General features: G+C 45.2%; 1 protein-coding gene across 9 annotated transcripts in view; it reads left to right on the top strand.

Moving 5' to 3' along the window:
- Positions 1–20,146, top strand: part of HDAC5 (histone deacetylase 5) — a 962,367-nt gene that overhangs the window by 366,185 nt on the left and 576,036 nt on the right. The window lies entirely within an intron of this gene.

The raw sequence follows: 20,146 nt of genomic DNA, 5'->3' as shown, positions 1-20,146 counted from the left end.
GTGTTCAGCAAGGACTTGGTGATATTGACGTTGGAGAATTTTGTGTGATTGCAAAGGATCAATTCCTATAGATGTGTCTTGTGGGGATTTAAGTAGCTTAAGTATATTCCTTTTGTGGCCTGGCTTGAGTTAAAGGTTGGGGTTGTGGAGAACCCTCCCTGAAGAAGCACATGCCCTAGTTTCTTGTTTGGACATTGAAGCCGATTCTGTAATGGGTATTGCAATGTAGGCAGCCTGTGAGATGTACAGCTGTCTGTTTTGCGAGGTATGGCCTTGCTTTCCATTGGTTTTCTGTACAATGGGCTTTTCTATTGTCTTGTCTATAGTTGCTTTGTTCATTAATTCTCATTTGTATAGGATATTCTTAGTTCTCCTCTTTTTTTAATAAAGATATTATCATCTTGTTTTGTGAGTCTATCTGTACTCTTTTTTATGTTTCTCAGAATTATATGTGTAAAATCGTTGCTGTCACTTGCTTGTTTTGTTAACGCCGTGGATGGTAGAAACGAATTCTATACATTTATTTTGATTAACTGGTCGTCCGTATATAGTAAAATACGGAGGGGAAGGGGGCTGCTTTATTCCTTGGTAAAATTGCCGTACTCGCAGCCTGTTCTCGGAGCTTAATAACACTTAATGGATTCTCGAGCTTTCTCCGTGCAGGATCTGTAGCTTCATCTCCCTGTCAGGTTATGCAAGTAGGCTCGCTTGTTGCTAGATAAATTGTCTTCAGGGATGGTCTATAAATAGCTATGTTTGTTGTGTTTATCAAAATGGTTTTATTTATCCTCTTGCTGAAGCCTTCAGACTTCTGTTCTATATGGGGCTGGCTGGGATCTGTGGATGCCTGGAAGAGGCTGGTGATGGCTACCTGCCACCTGGCAATGGAGACGATACAATATATTCTGAATAGTTGTGGGTGGTAAGTTTACTTCTGAACTGTCTCTCATTTCATCGGAAGATAATCTTGCATGGTTACTACTATTTTCTTCTCGCGCTTTATTACTCTTATTCTTGCCTTTCATTACAAATAACAGCTTACCGTTTTCTGAAAATGGCAGGTTTTCAATTGGAGCTATCTTTTTTTTGGTAATCAAACCAATTTGTCCCCAAACGAAAGCTTGTAAATTTCACACATACACTGTTTTGTTTCAGAATACTAGCTTTTCAGTTTTGTATTGTATCATTTGTATAGCACTTTATGCTCCTGGCAGGGTTGCGAAGGACTTCGATTGTATCAGGATTCTGTGCGGCCTGTTTGGAGTGCACAGTTAAAAAAAAAAAAAAAAAAAAAAAAAAAAAAAAGGTGTTGATGCATATGGGAGGTGTTAGGTGGGGTGTCTGAGGTTTGGAGATGGCTCTAAACATGGTGCAGTATCGTTGTTGGATGCTGGATAGTAGTATGATATAGACTCATTGGCACATGCAGAACTTTACCCACCTGATGGTACTTATGATAGGGCAGTTATAAATGTGGGAAGAGCCTAGTTTTTAGTGTTCTCTGGAATTCAACATAGTTGTGGATTATTATCATTATTACAGAGAAATTATTCTGTACAGGGAGTTTCCTCTGGTATGGATGTTTTGAAGAAAGGGACTGAAAGGAGAGGAGGCAGCATGGAACAAAGTGCTATCAAATCTTTTGCTAGTAGGGCATTTTGACTATAGAAGCAGGTTTCTGCACTTTGAATGGCATGATAAGCTATGCACATTGCTTTGCAGGTGATGCTTTTAGCTGTAGGTGGCCATTGCAGTGATTGGCTTGCATGGTAACTACTGTATCTGATGTTGATGTTAATAAGTAGTGTCATAGTTGTATTCTAGATTTGCAGTAGCTTCCTAATCAGTGTGTGGAATGCTCCAGGGTGAATGCCATTTACATAGTCTAATTGACTTTTTACCTTGTCATGCAGTCCTAATTAAGGGTGAGTTTGACATATGCATCTCATAATATAAAAGTGTCCATTTACAACTTGGATCACTTAAGGTGCTAAGAAGAGGTTCATATCCATAGTCACAATTGGATTATTTATTTATGGTATTGGAATAATGGCTGGGACAAGTGCATTTAGTTATGTGGAAAGATGGTAGGTGTCTCGTTTACCACAAGCTATTTTCTCTTTTTTTTTTGTGTGCTAGAGAAAAGATCATTGTCTTTCATCTAGGATGATAACTGAATGTAGGCAACTCTTTAAGTTAGCGTTCCTATGAAAGGCCTGTGCCAGATTGGGTAATAATTAGGTGGGAGTTTTGGGTGGTGTCTATTTTTTTGGTATCGTGGTGTTGATTGAAACAGCTTTTAAGTTTCCAGGAATATGGTGGACTCCAGCTAATGGTTGATGGTGGTGGTGGCCGAGATGGCAACTGAGATGTTGATGATGATGTCTGTGAATATATGGGCCTGTGATTTGTAATGTACCACAGTCTTTAGTAAGATTAATAAAATCATCACTACATAGGGAGTTCAATTATAGTATATTTGTTAATGCCTGGATTGAAGGATTGAGGTGATGTGTGGGTTGGGCTGAAGATCCTTTTTGGTTTTGTCATCAAAGTATCTTTCAAAACCTTAGGCTTTAGAGATAAAGTAGCAAGGTAGGGAATCTCATAGTTATTGTCTGTGAGTGGTTTTTGAAGTTTCCTATTCTGGATTCAGAATTTCAGAGGTAACTTTGATCGGAATTGTTGCTGCATAAATCTGACTGGAGTGATTGAGACTTTTCAACTCTGAACTATGGAAGTTTTTGTGTTGTATTCAGCACTAGTTTGTCCTGTAGTTGTTTTTTCCCCCGTCATTTCATAGATATGTTGTTCGGATTGATGGATGTCCGCTCTGGAGTCACCCATACTGTTGGTGATAGTTAGTGGCCTATTGATGATGTCAAGGACTGATGTTAGCTAGAGATGTGTGGAGCGTACAAGGTGGAATGGTCAAGTCTCTTCCATGGGATGGTTGTTGTTTTAGCAGTTATTACTCTAGATTTGTCTGATGGTGAGGGTTGGATAGTTATGACATGATCAGTTCAAATTAAGTGATATTTGCTGTAACTGAAATAAGGTCCTGTAGGGCAAGAATTGCTCTACGTAGTGTCCACAGCTCTAACAGTTTCTTGTTAGAGTGCATGTGGAAATTAGTAAATCAGGTTTGTCAAAATTTGTCAAACTGAATATTAAAGCCCTGCAGTATTCACATATTGGGATGTTTTTAGAATTATATCCAAGTATATGAAAAGCTCCAGGAATGTGAGATGGTAAAAAGGAGGTCTATAGATGAGGGGAAATTAAGTGAAGCAGGGTAAGAGGAAACATAGGCCAAATCGTAGTTCACATTCTGAAGATGTGTAGTTAAGGATGGATTTTGTATTAATCTCCTTTACGTAATGGCTTGCCGACCCTACGGGCTTAATATTGTGATTTCTCTTGAGGAGTTTACAGCCACCAGGTATTGGTTCAAGATGGATTGGTCTTAAATCATCGCTCACCAAGTTTCTGTAACAAAAAACAGGCTAGTATCCAAGTCTGACAGGAGATTATGGACTTTGGCAAGGTTTTGTTCAAAGATCTGCGCTTCTAATGACACTGGAGAGTTGATGAGTCCTCTTTGATGGGTGAGGTCAGTTTTTAGTAGGTAATGAACTTGGATTAATGGGGGTAGAGTCATTTTCTGATTCCGGTGGACAAAAGAATGACATTGCAGGATTATGTAGAAGAAGAAGGGTAACGTGAGGAGGTGAAGGGTGGATTAGGAGTGTGGGCGTTTGAAGGAAAGTAAGAATCGGAGGGGTCAGATAAAGATCAACAACCTACAAAAATAATGAGGGGGCGGTTGAAAGACTGGAATACAAGGATGTGAAAAAAGTTTCATACAGAGTTTGGATGTTGCAGGGATGTCTGTGAAAGGAAGATGAAGGAGGGCGTGTACATTAAAGAACATAGGATTTTGAGGTGAGAACAGAGTGAATATCCACAGTGTGTAGAAGTAATGAATTGGGACAGGGGAGAAGCTGAGGGTGAGTGAAGTGAGGGATATAAGTGGTTGTATGGAAGTAAATAGGAGATTATGTGGAGATGCAGCTGCTTTAGTGGGAAGTCGGTCAGATATACGGGTGGCTTAGGGAATGCAAAAGAGGAGACAGGGGTTTGGTAATTAGGTTGTAGATCAGAGGTAAATAGGTGAGAGGAGAGTGTGAGTTGATGGGGAAGCAGCACAAGTACGCAGAGATATATTTTTAGGACTTTAATTGGTTCCTCATAGAGTTCTGTCCTTCGTGAATGGGTATACTTGCTTCCGTTAGTGTTGATGTCTCTCCTTCTTTCTTTTACTCTGTTCTCTTGCACCAGCCTGGCTGCCAGGAAGCCAGGAGTTCCTCAGAATAAACCGTACCAATATGCAATGAGTATTTCTTATCTCAGTGCACATGAAAACTTTACTTCACCTGTGCTACCATCACTTTGTTCTCCTCTGCTCTGGTCTACACCTTCCTTTGACCCTTTTTCGCAAGCTTTCTGTGCTTGTATCCGACCCTCCCCACCACTATGTGCCACCCCCTTAATAGGTTTAGAAGTTATAGGAATGACACTCACCTGTAGCCATGACCTTTCTCCTGGGTTGTGTTATCGGGGACCGCAGCACCTCCACTCCCACGGCTTCTGGGTCTGTCAGCATTTTGCTCGAGGTCCTGGGAATCTTTGGATTCCAGGCACCTTTCTGGATCTCCTCCTTTTGCAATGTCTTCATGTTTGGTTTCTCCTCGCCCTGCTATTTTGACTGCCATTGGCTCCTGTAGTTCCTCCACTCCCACCTTCGACACGACTTGACTCTCCTTTAGCTCGCCTTTGGCTCCCGACCTTTTGCTGCGCTCCCAGCTTCACGTTATGGCACTTTGTCACTATACTGTGGTTCAACCACTATTACTCTGCTCCTTCTTCCGCCGCAGCTCAGCATAGCAGCCATCATGGAATGCTCTTCCTGTTTGTCGACTTTCTCGCAGGGTAGTAGCAATACATTTGGGTGAAGGGTTGGGCAAAGGAATAGGCATTGGAGAGGGGGTTGTGGAGATAGAGGGTGATGTAAAAAGGGGGGGGTCTGAAGTGTGTAGAAGATGGTTATCATACAACTATTCCACCAGTAGGCGGTCACACTATGATTTCTTTGGGGCATGTTTTTGTCTGTATGTTGTTTGTGAATTCTACAGTGGAATGGTCACCTGGTAATAACTTGGTGCCTTGTTGAGAGAAAGTTACCTCCAAGAGGACCAGTTAGGCACTTTGTGTTGTTGTTCTGGTACCTCGTTCGATCAAATGCTTGGTGTCAATATACATGGCATGTGTTCTGATTGACTTGAGGAGTGAGGATAGCTCTGAAACAGCAGTAGCTCAACTGTGAGGATCTAGGATAGTTTGTTGGAGTCAGTGTAAGTTAGAGTATTGGAATGGGAAATGTTCTAAACTCTGGAACGGTGGACATGGCTTTATCAGAGACACCAGGTAGGGTTTAGTCTGAGAAGATGTGATCCGGATTTGTGGATAGTTGAGTAAACAAACATTGATTTGAGCTGAGATGTTGTCACTGACATCTTGTACTTTGAAACTCTCACCATATATTAGGGATGGCCATAGGGGTTCCACAGATGGTTAATGTACCCATGGATCATCAGTGATATACAAGGGATGAACACCATATGCTGAATTAGTTATTACTTTCCAATGTACTGTCAGACATTTGGAAACTTGCAGACTGCTCAAGCTCGCCGCCAGCTATGAAGTAGTCAAGTAATGATTTGCACAACTGGGGAACAGCAAGATTGCAGCATGCCTGGGTTTGAAAATCTCCGCTCTGGCAGAAGGAGTGCTGAATGCCTAATGGGGGGAGAATGGGTGGGCACTAGCCTACTCAGTCATTATTCAGTAGCTCGGCCCTAGGCACTGGCAGCATTTCCCTTTCTCAAGGCAGTAGTACTGGTTTGACAGCAGAAGTACCACTCACATCACTGATGAGTCCCAGCTCATAATTGGGAGAAACATTTATTACTAATTAAGGTCTTCATGGAAAGCACCTCTATTCATCTCATATAGTTTCACCAATTAGAGCATCCTTCTCCCACCCGAATCATCCATAGCCCACTGCCCCCTCCCCAACCTTCCACTACTCAAACATCTACCCTTCCCCTGGAGCAGTGTTATTTTGTGCATTGACAACCCTCCCCAATCATGTCCTTCTTGCGTCTTTGTGTTAATGTTAGATAGATGTATGCCACACACGTACACAGTTCATGGATATCCAAACCATCCTTCTCTTGTCTCCTTATTTTAGTTTGGTTTGGTTCATGTTCTCCCTGTTTTCTTGTCTAAATATGGTTTTCCTCTTTTATTGGCTTAAATGCGCTCCCACAAGAAGGTTTACAGCGCTTGTCAACATTTCACTGTTTTCTCTCTTGTTTTCTTCTCGTCCTAGTTTGATTCGCATTCTTGTTTTCCATTATTGGTTCACTGTCCCCTCCACCCCCAGGCTGGTTCTGGTTCCACTCTTGCCACCCTTGTTCTCGTTTACCCATTTTCTGTTTAGCATTGGGTTTGCCTGCTTCTGGTTTGCCATCAGGTTTCCCACTTGACATCGGCTTTTTCCACTTTGCCTGATTGGTATTGGCTCTCCCTGTTTTTCTCAGTTTCGAGTTTACCTGCTTTGCCTGATGAGCATCAGCATTTCCCTTTGCCTGTGGCTGGCATCGGCCTTGCCCTTTTCCTGGCTAGCATCGGCCTTGCCCTTTGCCTGCCTGGGCAACAACCACACCCTTTGCCTGACTGGTAACGGCCTTACCCTTTGCCTGTCTGGCAAGGGCCTTACCCTTTGCCTGTCTGGCAAGGGCCTTACCCTTTGCCTGTCTGGCAAGGGCCTTACCCTTTGCCTGTCTGGCAAGGGCCTTCACCTTTTCCTGTCTGGCATCATTCTTGCTCTTTGTCTGTCTGGCATCGGCCTTGCCCTTTTCCTGGTTGGAATATGCCTTCCTTCCGCCTTGCCACTTTTGTACTTGCCTTTCCGTAAGCTATACATCAACAATGTCTTCCTCCCGCAGATCCTGCTTTAAACTATACTGTCCCACGTATATGGTGAGATCAGCCTCGAAGATGAAGCAGACAGTCCCCAGAATTAATAATAAGACAGTCGTAGACAGAGGCCCTCATTACGAGTGTGGCGGTGTTACCGCCGTGGTCGCAGCGGTAAAGACTGCCTTACGAGTTCGGCGCCGCAATGCCGCCAGTCCCGCCGGTGCGGCATGCCTAAGACCACCGGCCGTATTACGAGGCAGCAAACCGCCAGGCTTTTTACGGTGGTCGCCTCGCCATGAAAACTCTGGCTATAACGCACCCGACGACAGGAATCCCCATTCCTGTCACCGGCACATGCTCCCCCACACGTCCACACACTTGCAGATACACACCCCCACTCGACCGCACGCATATATACAAACACACCCACCCACCCAACTGCACAGACACGCACCCCCACTCGCTCGCACACAATCAGACCCCCACTCGCTCGCACATAATCAGACACACCCCTCCACTCTCTTGCACACAATCAGACACACACCCCCAATTGCTCGCAAGCATACGCACCCCTCCCCCGCAATCATACATACACACCCACCCTCCGCATACATACACGCCCACCCTTCACCTACATACACACCCACCCCTATATACATACACACACCCATCCCCATACATACACACACACAACCATGCATGCATACTGTCTCACACACCCCCACCCTCCTCAGACATTGACACCTCCACCACCACACATGCATACAGACACACTCACACCCGTTCTGACACACACACACACATGCTCGCACACATACATGCACACACCACACACATGCATCCCCCTGACCCTCCCCCCCTCGCCGATCGGCCTACCTATGGGTCTGGGCAGCACAGCAGCCCATGTCAAGGTAGTCATTCAGGAGTGGGGGGATGTCGGCCGTTTCAATGCCACACCGCTGGCAAGGTCCATCATGCTATATTACTGCTCGTAATATGGCAGGCGGAGTCCTTCCGGCGCGGTGGTGGTGGAATCGCCTCTCACCCACCATCTGTCAGGCTGACGGTGTTGGATTTCAGCCTGTTTATGGGCGGAAATCCATGGGTAACTCGTAATATGGCGGTCTTCGGACCACCAACACTGGCGGTCTTTGGGCACCCGCTTTGACGGAGGTCTTTGCAAAAGACCACCAAAGTCGAAATGAGGATCAGAGTCTTTTTAGTAATTGCAGCTCAAAAGTCGAATGTGCTCCTTAATGCCCTTAAAAAAGAGTTAAGCCATCTGAAACTTAGGCATTTCCCTAGGCCTGATTGAAGAAAATCCAAATAGCAGCTACAAATTTGTTTATGACCTACTTTAAGCGCCATCATACCCCAGTAGGGTGATGGATGCACTTGATAAAACAAACGAGCATGGTTTAGATATTGTTGTCTTTTTCGTTTCCTCTTTCTGTATGCTTTGCCTGTCCCTGATATCTAAGCCTTCCGCCTGACTTCTTGCCTTAGTTGTATTTCATCTTTCTTTGTTTTTTCCTTAATGGATTACGCGTCTGCTGATTGAGGCCATATTGTACCTGTTTTGTTGGTTTGTTTCCCTTTCCCCTTGCCAGCTTTTGGGGTGTAGTTCTCTCTACTCTTGCCATCGTGATTTTTTCATCCATTTCTGGTTTAGTTATGATCCTCCTGATAATCTCCTGCTTTGCTTTTTTCAAGCATGTCTGTCATACTCTGGTTTGATTGCTATTTTGATGTTGTTTTTTTAGTCAAGCATAGCAGAGCTTGCGCTGCTTTTCCAACGTGTTGTCACTTATTTGGGCTTTTAACCACTCCCACCTCACGCCCATCACTATCGCCTGTTCACGGGCTTGCACTTCAAAAACCCTTTGTTACCTCTGGTAAATGTTTTTTTTGTCCTTCCTTGGGGTGGTTTTGTTACCGCCTTCATGAACCCTGTTACATATCTAATTGCACTTTTGCCAATACGTTTGGCTGCGAGCTAACTTATTTTTCCTTCTGTTTGTCTCCTTTACGCTTGTGGCGTGGTGCTTTGAATCGGCTTGCTTATGTGAAACTGTATTACTTTCAATTTATGTGGCAAGAAAAGCCTGGTTACATTGTAAATGCCTGTCCTTCTTGGTTTTAGTCTCAATCAATCCATCAGTTTTGTAGAGTGCAGCTACTCACCCGGGGGGGAGGTCTCAAGGCGCTGTGGGGATTTGGGGTGGGGGTTGGGAGGGGCCTCAACCGAAGAGCCATGTCCTGAGCTTCTTTCTAAAGATGGTGACCAACGGGCTTTGTCTGAGGTGCAGGGGGAGGTTGTTCCAGCTCTTTGCTGCAATATAGGTGAAGGATTGACCTCCCGCTGTGGTTTTGCGGTTGCGAGGGATGGTGTGCAGGGCCATCTGGGTGGAGCGGAGGGATCTGGCAGGTTGTGGAAGGAGAACACAGTGGGTAAGGTAGGCTGGTCCTGCGTTGTGTATGGCCTTGTAGGTGTGGGTGAGTAGCTTGAAGGTGATTCGCTTCTCGACCAGTAGCCAGTGGAGGGTCCTCAGATGTTGGGAGATGTATTATTGGTGAGAGAGGTCCAGAATGAGTCTGGCAGCGGCATTCTGGATGAGTTATAGTGATGTTTCTAGATGAGGTGCCGGTGTTATCGGACATTGCCGTAGTCGAGCTTGCTAGTGACTAAGGTGTGGGTGACTGTCCTGCGACAGTCTGCTGGGATCCATCTGAAGATCTTCTGAAGTTTGTGGTATGTGTGCCAGCAAGAGGAGACGACTGAGTTTACCTGGTCGGGTCATGGATAGGGAAGAGTCGAGAATGATTCCTAGGTTGCAGGTGTGATCAGTTGGGGTGGGAGGAGGGGCACTGAGGTATGTGGGCCCCCAGGAGTCATCCCAAGCTGAGGTGGTGTTTCTGAAGATGATGCACATGAAGATGATGAGCTCAGTCTTGTCAGAGTTGAGCTTGAGGCAGCTTTCTCTCACCCATGTGGCGACGGCTTCCATTCTTGAGTGGAAGTTCCTTGTGTATCTCCTTTGTTGTTGGTTTGATTCTGCCCCTCTAGACTTGGTGTGGGCCTGGTTTCCACATCTTCCTTGTTTGATTTTGTTCCTCCTTTCCTATTTGGGGATCTGGTGTCCCCACTCCATCTTACACGTTTGGTTTTTATATGTCCTTTCCTGGTTTGGATCTCGTTTCCCCACTTTTTTATTTAATTTCGTTACCCTTATTTGCCAATTTCTTCTCTCAGTTTTTACCTTGAACTCTTTTGTCCTCTCATCTTTGATTTGTGCTGTTTTACAACACTTCTGTTACCTTGGGGTTCTTATAGTTATCTATAAGCTCATATCTGGTGTACGGAGATGGTTGTGTACGTGCTCCGTTATTATACAGGGTACCTGCCTGTTAATTAGCCAGGGATGTGAGAGGAAAGGTCTGAGGTGTGGCCTAGCTAACAATCTGAGATCCGTGCGGTGCATCAGGGCTCCCGTGACAGCAATTAAAGCCACGGGATCCTGTTTGTGGGGGTGCCTGCTTGCGCAAAGCGCCTCCCGTGGGACTTATGGGAGGTTGTTAAATTGCATTGAGTCTCTCAAGGGCATGATGTAAGAAGCTTCCTTGCTATATGTAGCCCCGCCTTGTGTTAGGTAACCCCATTCTCTCTTGCCTGCGGCACAGTAGGAAAGGCTCCTGCTGGTAACATGCGCAGTCTTGTTTTCTGAAGCAGTAAATACAACCTGGAACTCCGTACCTGGCTAGATAAATCTTTTCAACAATGACGTTATAGAGCCTAGAGCAGGCGAGTGTGGTGAGATCGTGTCGCTCTCCCAAACCCTGTTTTTTTCTGCTAGGCATGGAGTTGACGGTTTGATAGGGTGAAGCATCTGTATTATTTTACATCGAGAGTGATCGATTGATGATAACACACAAAACGGAAATAGATGGTTGTTGCTATTGCTTTTCCACCACTCCAAGCGATAGTACATTTGTTTGTTTGTTTGCATTGGCTTGCTTGTACCCTTTGTTGCTTTTGCGATTTTTTTCCAGTGCCACTGGGGCTATCGCTGTGACTTGCCTATCTCAAGTCGTAGTAAGAATACATATGTATTTGTGAAGCGCACGATTCACCCTTCGCCTAATAACAGATGTAAGTTGCTACTCAACTCAGTGGAACTCATTTGACCACCTTGGAAGGATGAAAGGCCGAGACGTCCCGCTGGGATTTGAACCTGTGTCCATGAGTTTAACACGAGTTTGTGGAGGGGATACATTAGCCCACTCAGCCCCCAGACACTGTTTACTGCAATGAATAGGAGGTTCAGTTTCCAGGGTGCCTTATTTTTATTCCTTGCTCGCCCCCGTGTTAAGACAGTATCGTTAGTTTTCCCGACCTCTTTCCTCTGGTGGAACTGTAGTGGCAATGTTTCCCGAGGTCCCTATATTGTGTTGTGATGGACGGACTGGTCATAACATGGCGATTTATCTTTTCTTCGTCTTTGGGAATGGAAGTGTCGTGATTTAGCAGTTTAAAGTCTCTGTCAATTCTGGTGACAGATTTACACTGTTATCTCCTTCCTCTTCCGGTAGTGAGATGTTTTTGTACAGCATAGCTGACATTACTGCCCTCGGTGGAGGTAGAGTGAGTGACAGGCATGTAGTTGGTTCTCCCTCTTGTGGTGAAACGACAGCTGCATTCCCCTTGCATCCTCTGTTGACAGAGCTGCCTTTCCACTGTTTGTACCGGCTTAGAACGGTAGTTCGGTCTTCTACCGCTACGTTGTGGATCTATTCTGTGTATTCTCTGGCGTTAGACTTGTAACCCACCGCTATGGAGAAGGAGACCGTATTAGTTGCTTTTTAAGAGATATTAACTGACAAGTACTAACTGAATTGCACAGTGACCCTTTTATTTTTTTTATTAACTTAATTAAATGCCCCTATTAACCATTAGCGTGAACTTTTCAGGTAGTGAAACGAAGAGAACATGTAGTTAAGGCAGCAAAGTCTTTACGTTGAGGAAGCTACGTTGCACTTAAGCCAGCCAGGTTGCCCCCCAGTACAAAGATTCATTGTCGACAGCCGTTTCATTTTTTTACTTTCTCTGCTCTCGGGACTCTACACATATTTAAATTATTTTGAGTTAATTTTAATTTTCTTTTCTGTCCACATCATAAGACACACTTAGCGATGAGCTTTCATTCAGATTTTTTTTTCTGAGAAAACGTAATTTTTCTGTACTTTTCTTCACAAACGGTCGCCTGCCTTCACAGTTTGTGATTTTGCCTTCAAGTGGCAAGACACATAACCTCCATATCCGTGCGCACCGTCAGACTTTGGAAGAAGGTTAATTAAATATGTCGTACAGTATCTCATGGGATGTAGAAGGTCAGTGAAGAAATCTGGGTCCAAAAGTATGATCATTCCTGAAGGCCTTTCAGTCAACATAAAACCATAGGGGAGAAACGTCCTCCATCTTACCACTTTCTAAAACCACTTTTAACCACAGTTCAGGTATATTAAAAAAAGTACGAGCAAGAATTTGAATCATGACTTTTCTGCCTTTACTACTGGCTGTTGGGTTTGGCTTTGAAGAAGCTTTGACTCTCCCAACTGTTTTCTGATTAATCATTCATCAGAGAGATATCTGCCCTGGAAGACGTGCCCCCCCCTCCTGTTCGGTGAAAACACTACATCAGAGGTTTCCCCATCAAGGGCTATACCATCAAGCAGATGTATGTATATCTTTGAGCCTTTGATGGGGATATCATCCAGGGTAGTTTTGGGGGCTTAATGACATTTGCACAGACCCAAATGCACAACTTGCTATGAGAAATACAGCTGTATATATATTCCTGTGGAGTTTGTACTTGGACACTGGGAGGCTAAATTAATGGTATATAGATTGCAGCTTGGTAATCATTAAAATGGCGAATGAAAGAATAATTGAGAGATTCAATAGCAGCAACATATTCCATCTCAGCTATTTTATCAAATCACTGCTGAGCAACTCGCCTTAAAATCCTTTGGCCAAAATTAAAAGACTAATCTTTGTTAATCAAAAAGGTATAACACAATACTAATTCACTATCTTGGGAGGCAGGGAGTCCCATGATTGAGGACTCTCAAAGCAAGCACAAGCTGTCTGGCACTGGCAATTTGCTTGGGGTTGCTCCATTATGGTGTTCCGCCCATCAGTAAAAGAAAACTAACTAGGCAGCATTATAGGGAGAGACTTAACAGAGCCAGTTATGGACTGTCTGCCACAGAGTTCTTAGTCAAATCTTTAATCAGTGGGTTAAACCTTCAACCTGTTTGTGACCTCTTCATGACAGCATAATCATTTACTTAACATCTAGGCATCCGGAGTCTGGACAAGGCATTTGTGCTTTCGTTCGAGCTATTCATCAATATTTATTTATCCTTTTTCCACTCCTACCCTTGATCCAGAATGGCCTCACATTTGGTGGTTGACAGATCTGCGTTACTTAACTGATCAGCTACCTAAGAGAGGGCTATGCAGACCAGGCCTTTTCTTTAACTGAGTGCTCAGAAAGTCCTGTGCAACTGTTACATTGACAGCCCAGCTCCTGAATTAACTCCAAAATACATTTGAATTTTCCTTAAGACTTTATGGATATTCTTCAAAAGCCACAAAACCTTCATCAGAAAACCATACACATTTTATTGGAGGAGGTGTTATATGTGGTGTTGAAGTGAAGTCAGTCAGTACTATTATGTGCTAGCAAGAAACTCCCCATTACACCAGGGGTTGAAAAGAGATATCTAGTATTATCCAGATAAACAAGCATTGGCAAAGCTTTTACATTGGACGTGCATTTTTAGTCAAGACTAAAGTATTTTAAAAAGCCTGCTACAGTGCAAAAACAAAAGATTGCTTTCTATAATTATTACATCTCTGAGATAATAAAATTAGGATGTGATGATTCAGTGTACTTTTGATCTGTAAAACAGTCTTTCATGCACTGCCATGCAAGCACTCTGGATGAGGTGGATTAATAACACCAATTAGCCAATAGCATCAGGTGCGAGAAAAATATTCCTCTGTGTGGAGCCAAAAACCACTCTATTTAATTAAAATTGGTAGTAATAGATCTGTCAGACAGCTAAGCTGTCAAGCCACTCCTTAAAAGGACATTAGATAGTCTGAGCATTTGGTTTTTTGTGTATGGTCCCCTGGATACAGCTTTGGGAACATGCATTCAAGCAGTCCATACCTGCTGGATTATATCCTAATAACTTGCTATCCGAATGGCATTAATAAAATAACTTGCTATAAATGTCGCTTTTCGATGAGATTTGTAGAGCTGTTAAGTTCACCTTTTACCAGGCGCTATTCCCTAGAGTACAGCTCAGGAACTTATTTCCAAGGGCACCAAGCATCTTTCTGGAACCTGTTAGCTGAAATTTATCTTACACAAAAAGAGAGATGTGAAGTGAATCCTCCACATGTCCTTCCCAATGTCAAAGCAATACACACAAAAGATGTGGAGGAAATTATATCAATCGATATGGTCACAACCTCTTTTATTATGATCCTATTACTGCCCATGATCTCGTCTTTGTTGTGTTGATATTTTTGCAGGGAATTCCTTCTGGAAAATGTGGTCACACACTTAATCTTGTCATGCCTCATCCGAGACCACCCAACCACCCTGGTAGGACAGTGCCACCAGTGCGAACTCTGCCACTGTTTGTATTACACCGCCCATATTGACAGATTGACAGGAACACTGGTTGCTACCCATTCATCATCTAATGGAAGACGCACAGTGACACTGGTGTATTTTATTTCTTTTCACTTCTGGTGATAGGCAGACTGTAGGAAGCTGGCTCTGTATATACTATCTCTAATTGAGAGATAGTGTGCACAGAGTCCAGGGATTCCCCTTAGAGTTTGATAGTGGCAATAATAGATAGTACTATTGCTCTATTTGTGGTAGTCTGGTCGAACAGTTAGGCTTATCATAGGGTAGTGTTAAGCATTTGTTGTACACACACAGGCAATCAATGAGAACACACACTCAATGACTTAACTCTAGGCCAATATGTTTTTATATAGAAAAATATTCTTTTCTTAATCTATTTTAGAACCATAAGATTCAAATTGCAGGTAAGTACCTTAAATGTAAGGTACTTTGCATAGGTATAGATAGAACTTTGAATCAAAACAGTAATTTACACTGTTTGGCATAAAATGGCAATAAGCTATTTTAAAAATGGACACTACACAATTCAACAGTTCCTGGGGGAGGTAAGTAACGGTTAGTTTGTCAGGTAAGTAAAGCACTTACAGGTTCAGTCTCTGGGGCAGAGGCAGCTCACCGTTGGGGGTTCAAGTCAACCCCAAACACCCAGCACCAGCAACACAGGGCCAGTCAGTTGCAGAGAGTCAAAGAGTGGCTCAAATAACATTGGCGCCTGAAGGGACTAAGGGGGCTCCGGTTCCAGTCTGCTAGCAGGTAAGTACCTGCGTCCTCGGGGAGTAGACCAGGGGGGTTTAGTAGAGCACTGGGGGAGTCCCAAGCAGGCACACAAAATACACCCTCAGCGGCACAGGGGTGTCCGGGTGCAGTGTGCAAACAAGGTGTTGAGTTTTGTATAGAAATCAGTGGAGGGACCCGGGGGTCACTCCGACGTTGCAGGCAGAGCACAGGGGGGGGGGCATCTCGGGGCAGCCACTGACTGGGCAAGGGGAAGGGCCGCCTGCTGGTCTCTGTTGCACTGGTGGTTGGTTCTTTACGGGCATGGGGGCTGTGGGTGCAGTGCTTCTTCCAGGCGTCAGGTTTCTTTACCGGGCAGTCGCGGTAAGGGGGGTCTCCCGGATTCCCTCTGCTGGCGTCGTCATGGTGATGCAGAGAGGTTGGCTCAGGATGGAAACATTGTCACAGTCGCCCGGGGGTCCTCTCTGCGGCGTTGGTTTCTCTGGACATGGGCCAGGGCTGTCAGGTGCAGAGTGGTGGGGACTCACGCTTCTGGAGTGAGACGGGAGTCCTTTTAAAGATGGTTTCTTCTTGTTGCGTTAGACCGGGCCGCTGTCCACAGGAGTTTCTTGGTCCTTTGGAGTTGCAGGGCAGTCCTGAGTCAGCAGAGGCCGCTGGGCCCGCAGGATGCGTCGCGGTTGCAGGTTCTTTGAATCAGGAGACAGGCCGGTAGGGCTGGAGCCAAAGCAGTTGTTGTCTCCTTCTTCTCTGCAGGGTTTTCAGGTCAGCAGTCCTTCTTTTAGGTCGTCGGGAATCTGATTTCCTAGGTTCAGGGTCACCCCTAAATTCTAGATTTAGGGGTGTGTTTAGGGCTGGAGGGCAGTAGCCAGTGGCTACTGTCCCTGAGGGTGGCTCCAACCTCCTTGTGCCTCCTCCCTTTGGGGAGGGGGCCACATCCCTAATCCTATTGGGCTAAGTCCTCCAAAGCAAGATGGAGGATTTTGTAAGGAGGGGGTCACATCAGCCCTAGTCACCTTAGGGGTGGACCTGGCTGAGGGGGTGACTCCTCCTTGTTTTTCTCAATATCTCCCTGGACTTGCCACCAAATGTGGGGGCTGTGTCCGGGGGGCGGGCATCTCCACTAGCTGGAGTGCTCTGGGGTGTTGTAATACCAGGCTTCAGTCTTTGAGGCTCATTACCAGGTGTTACAGTTCCTGCAGGGGGAGGTGTGAAGCACCTCCACCCAGAACAGGCTTTGTTCCTGGTCCCAGAGTGCACAAAGGCACTCACTCCATGTGGCCAGAAACTAGTCTGGAAGTGGCAGGCTGGCAGAGACCAGTCAGCCTAGCACTAGCAGTTGGGCTGGCATGCAGGGGGCATCTCTAGGATGCCCTCTGTGTACATTTCTCAATAAATCCCACACTGGCATCAGTGTGGATTTATTGTGCTGAGAAGTTTGATACCAAACTTCCCAGTATGTAGCCATTATGGAACTGTGGAGTTTGTGTTTGACAAACTCCCAGACCATATACTCTTTATGGCTACCCTGCACTTACAGTGTCTAAGAATTGACTTAGACACTGTAGGGGCATAGTGTTCATGCAGCTATGCCCTCACCTATTATATAATCCACCCTACCTTAGGCCTGCTAGAGGGGTGACGTACCTATGCCACAGGCAGTGGGTTGTGGGTATGGCACTCTGAGGGGAGTGCCATGTCGACTTAGTCTTTTTCTCCCCACCAGCACACACAAGCTGTGAAGCAGTGTGCATGTGCTGAATGAGCGGTCCTCCGGGTGGCATAATACATGCTGCAGCCCTTAGAGACCTTCCGTGGCCACAGGGCCCTTGGTACCAGGGGTACCTTTTACAGGGGACTTATCTGTGTGCCAGGGCTGTGCCAATTGTGGAAACAAAGGTACAGTTTTAGGGAAAGAACACTGGTGCTGGGGCCTGGTTAGCAGGGTTACAGCACACTTTCAATCAAAGCTGGCATCAACAAAAGGCAAAAAGTTAGGGGTAACCATGCCAACAGTGACATTTTCCTACACAGACACATAAATGCACTTCTGCATCCTGGATTGGTTGCTAGAAGTGTGGTGACACTTGTGTTTGACTTCCGTGCCTCCTCTTGTATTAGAGGTGCAGGTGCCCAGTTTTCATATGTTGCCTTTTACCTGTATTCCCTTCCTGCGATGGACAGTGGAATGGTATCTTTCATATTGTTTTCGAAGAAGGCACCTGCATTTAGGCATTTCCAGACACTAGCTGGAGTGCTCTGGGGTGTTGTAATACCAGGCTTGAGTCTTTGAGGCTCATTACCAGGTGTTACAGTTCCTGCAGGGGGAGGTGTGAAGCACCTCCACCCAGAACAGGCTTTGTTCCTGGTCCCAGAGTGCACAAAGGCACTCACTCCATGTGGCCAGAAACGAGTCTGGAAGTGGCAGGCTGGCAGAGACCAGTCAGCCTAGCACTAGCAGTTGGGCTGGCATGCAGGGGGCATCTCTAGGATGCCCTCTGTGTACATTTCTCAATAAATCCCACACTGGCATCGGTGTGGATTTATTGTGCTGAGATGTTTGATACCAAACTTCCCAGTATGTAGCCATTATGGAACTGTGGAGTTTGTGTTTGACAAACTCCCAGACCATATACTCTTTATGGCTACCCTGCACTTACAGTGTCTAAGAATTGACTTAGACACTGTAGGGGCATAGTGTTCATGCAGCTATGCCCTCACCTATGATATAATCCACCCTACCTTAGGCCTGCTAGAGGGGTGACGTACCTATGCCACAGGCAGTGGGTTGTGGGTATGGCACTCTGAGGGGAGTGCCATGTCGACTTAGTCTTTTTCTCCCCACCAGCACACACAAGCTGTGAAGCAGTGTGCATGTGCTGAATGAGCGGTCCTCCGGGTGGCATAATACATGCTGCAGCCCTTAGAGACCTTCCGTGGCCACAGGGCCCTTGGTACCAGGGGTACCTTTTACAGGGGACTTATCTGTGTGCCAGGGCTGTGCCAATTGTGGAAACAAAGGTACAGTTTTAGGGAAAGAACACTGGTGCTGGGGCCTGGTTAGCGGGGTTACAGCACACTTTCAATCAAAGCTGGCATCAACAAAAGGCAAAAAGTTAGGGGTAACCATGCCAACAGTGACATTTTCCTACACAGACACATAAATGCACTTCTGCATCCTGGATTGGTTGCTAGAAGTGTGGTGACACTTGTGTTTGACTTCCGTGCCTCCTCTTGTATTAGAGGTGCAGGTGCCCAGTTTTCATATGTTGCCTTTTACCTGTATTCCCTTCCTGCGATGGACAGTGGAATGGTATCTTTCATATTGTTTTCGAAGAAGGCACCTGCATTTAGGTACTCCACACAAACGTTTAGTCTCTTAATTTATGAACATAAACTGTACTTGTATGCAGGCACAACCTATCCTCTGTGTATCCCTTAGAACCAGCCATCATCCTTCCTGCCGTAACATCACAGGTTAGTTATTCTTCCAATTCAAGGGTAATATACAAGGCTCTTACGCACAACATAAGCATGACAATGTGACATTGACACTAGTTATGTGCATTCTGGAGTGCTTGTTGTGGGTGAATTGTAGTTTTGTTCTTTCCTTGCGCTCTCTTGTGGTTGATTGGTAGAAACTCTGTTTTCTGTACTATCTGCTTCATTTAGTGGTTGACTGTTGGCAGCACTTATGTTTGCCTCTGTGCCTTTTATGGTAGAATAGCAAAGCTTATGTTTTCCTCGCGAGACCCTTCTCTCTCTAGACTGGTAGCATTCCCCATAAGGAAGGTTACTTGCATTCCCTGTCTATGGGGACAGAATGATGCTGACTATATTATCTGTGTTCCTTGTCACAGAGGAGGTCCCTAGCTCCTCTGTAATGGAATGGTTGAGACACTGCTACTCACCTTTTCCTTCTCTGTTGGTAGTAGAACGATAGCTACTTTATTGGTGGTATTCCCTGCATCTTCTGTTACAGCAGCAGCAATACTTTACTGTTTGGGTTATCTCTTCCTTTTGTGGTACACTGAAAGTTAACGAATGTATTTCTTGTCCCCTTTGTAGCTGAAACGTAGTCCACAACATTATTTGTATTCCACATTGCATCCTAGTCTCTTTATTTGGCTGGTCTGAATTTGAGCATGTTCATTTGAAAGCAACAGCCTCCTGTGTTGCATATCAATTGCCCAGTCTTTCCGGCGCGTCCCCTACTTTTCAGCATCACCACCACTGTTGCAAATAGGTGGCGTGACTTGATTTGCTTAAACAACAATAATGATTGACTGGATTTACTTAACCAAGAGCAGGGTTCTGTTGTTGCAGCCCCCCATAGTAGTCTTCTTCCGCTTGTAAACTGTCTGCTGTTCATCCATCTGTGTGGCAGGCTTTGGTATCTGTTGATTCCCGCGTGAACTGTAAGGCCTCCCTCTCATTCCATGTGCATGCATTGCACTGAAATATGGATTTGATATCAAGGGCTCTTACATCTGATAAAATACGTGGCAACAGTTTGCATTTGGGCAGTCAACGCTGTTTTCAAAATAGCCGTTTTTCTTGGACTACTTTTCCTGCCTGTGTGGGAGAAACTCTGTCCCGCTCATCCAGAGTCCAGACACTATCTGGTCGTCTCCTTT

This window comes from Pleurodeles waltl, chromosome 6, assembly GCF_031143425.1.
Source record: "Pleurodeles waltl isolate 20211129_DDA chromosome 6, aPleWal1.hap1.20221129, whole genome shotgun sequence".
Lineage (NCBI taxonomy): Eukaryota > Metazoa > Chordata > Amphibia > Caudata > Salamandridae > Pleurodeles > Pleurodeles waltl.
Note: the sequence above shows the minus strand (reverse complement) of the source record. Positions and strands in the feature narration are given on the sequence as shown.